We start from the raw sequence: 2,215 nt of genomic DNA, 5'->3' as shown, positions 1-2,215 counted from the left end.
CCTCCCTCCCCAGCCCCGCGCGCACTTTGACAGCTTTGCGCTGCTGCGCCTCCGATCGCCTCCTCCTACCAACTCCAATGTCCAGCCGTCCCCCGGGCCTCTCCCTCCGGACCCCCGGGCCTCTCCTCTGGACCCCTGGGCCTCTCCTCCGGGCCCCCTGGCCTCTCCTCCGGACCCCCGGGCCTCTCCCTCCGGGCCCCCCCTGGCCTCTCCGGCCCCTGCTGCCCCCAGCACCCCAGGGCGCGGAGGCCAGGCCTGGGAAGGCCCCCTCCCCTGGGGGGACCCGAGCGCACACCCCGCCCGCCCTCCTTCTGTCCAGTTCCCTGGGCGGCTGCTCAAACTTTCCCCAACACAAAGCCTTAAACCCAGGGCCGCTGATGGATTGGGGTGGGGGGTTGAGGGGGAAGAAAGATGGGGATCAAGGTCCAAGGAGGGCCAACTTTGGGAGAGAGGATTGCACGGGAGAGGTGCCATCTTCTCCCCCACGGGTAGACCAAGGCTGGGAGCCCATGGTCCAGGTTCTCTCCATACCCCCACCCCCAGGGGAAAGGGACTAGAACCTGTGGCTCTCTCTGGAACAGCGGTTCTGCCTGACCCACTCAGCGTCCATCTGTCCTGTCCCCGCTGGGGACGACTCTAAGTGAGCTTCATCTCTGCAGCTCTCCTCTTCTAGAATGACCCATCACCCGCTCCCCTCCCTGCCAGTCCTGTCCTGTGATCAAAGAGCCTTCTAGAAAAATAAAACTCACCAGAGGTAGTGCAGGAACACTCCCAGCACCCCCTTCAGCTGTCAGATAGTTTAGCTCAAATTACATTTTACACCAACCATTAGCCTAGGGCTGGAAGGGCCCCATTGAGTTTAACTGGAATTAGATAATTAACTTTCAAAAAAATAATACGTTTGTGTGTCTATGTGTGGTATTTATTCTGGTGGCAGTACTGGGGTTTGAGCTGGGGCCGCTAGCTCTCTTAGGTTTTTTTTTTTTGCTCAAGGCTGGTGCTCTACCACCTGCACCATACCTCCACTTAGGGCTTTTTTGCTGGTTAATTGGAGGTCAGAGTCTCATTCCCCTGGCTGGCTTTTTAAACCACGATCCTGGGATCTCGGCCTCCTGAGTTAGGTAGCTAGGATTACAGGCGTGACCCACCAGCACCCAACCACCTGGTGCATTTTTGTTGGTTTTGCTTTTTGTTTGGTTTTGTGCTACGGTTTTGCGGATGTGCTGGGGGAATTGATCCCAGGGCCTTGGGCATGCCTGACAAATGTTCTACATCTGATCCACAGCTCCAGCCCAAATTACTTGTTTCTTTCTTGTGGGAATCATAATGATTCCTGAGATCACTTGGTTTAAGGAAGTGCTAGTTGTGTGGAAGGTTTGGCCTGGGGACGAGAGTCCTGTGGATACACAGGGTTTAGCTGCAAATGCACGGGAGTGGCAGGCTGACCTGGGCCCCCGATAACTCAGAAGGCTTTGGGGAGACTCTGGCTGGCCATAGCCAGGCCTCACCAGAGCCCCCAATGGGTCTGTATGTGGTATGTGTGTGTGTGTGTGTGTGTGTGTGTTGAGAGTACCTGTTTGCTTTTCCCACGAAAGTACTGCCCGTGCTTGAGTCCTTGGTGTCTTTGTGTGCAGAGAGGAGGAGGGGGGCAGGGGGCCAGAGGGGGCCCTGGGAGCGGCTGGACGCTGTTGGCATGGGGAGCTGGTATCAGCCTGTCCCTGTAGAAGGGCCGGCTGCTTTGGAGGGCAGGCAGGGCTGAGAAGCAGGGGAGAGGCAGAAGGGTTGGGGGGAGAGGCCGGGAGAGGCAGGGGGTTGCTCTTGAGAGGTGGGGGCAGAGGTCTTTTCCCCAGAGGGCAGGCTGAGGAACGCCACCCACTGCGCATCCCGGCCTTCCCAGCTTTGCACAGTGCGCATGTGCTTCTCACAGTGACAGGAAGATGTACCTCTGCTCAGAGCAGCCGTTGGGTGTTTTCGCGCATTTCCCACCCCGTCGTCACCAGTGTAGTCGGACCATCCTATCTCCAGGGTTTCTGTGTGTGTGTGTGTGTGTGTGTGTGTGTGTGTGTGTGTGCATCAGTGCATCAGTCCTGGGGCTTGAACTCAGGGTCTGAGTGCTGTCCTTGAGCTTTTTTGTTTTGGTCGGTCGTGGGGCTTGAACTCTGGGCCTGGGCGCTGTCCCTCAGCTCTTCAGCTCAAGGCGAGCGCTCTACCACTT

Source organism: Dipodomys ordii, unplaced genomic scaffold, assembly GCF_000151885.1.
Source record: "Dipodomys ordii isolate 6190 unplaced genomic scaffold, Dord_2.0 Scaffold15, whole genome shotgun sequence".
Classification (NCBI taxonomy): domain Eukaryota; kingdom Metazoa; phylum Chordata; class Mammalia; order Rodentia; family Heteromyidae; genus Dipodomys; species Dipodomys ordii.
Note: the sequence above shows the minus strand (reverse complement) of the source record.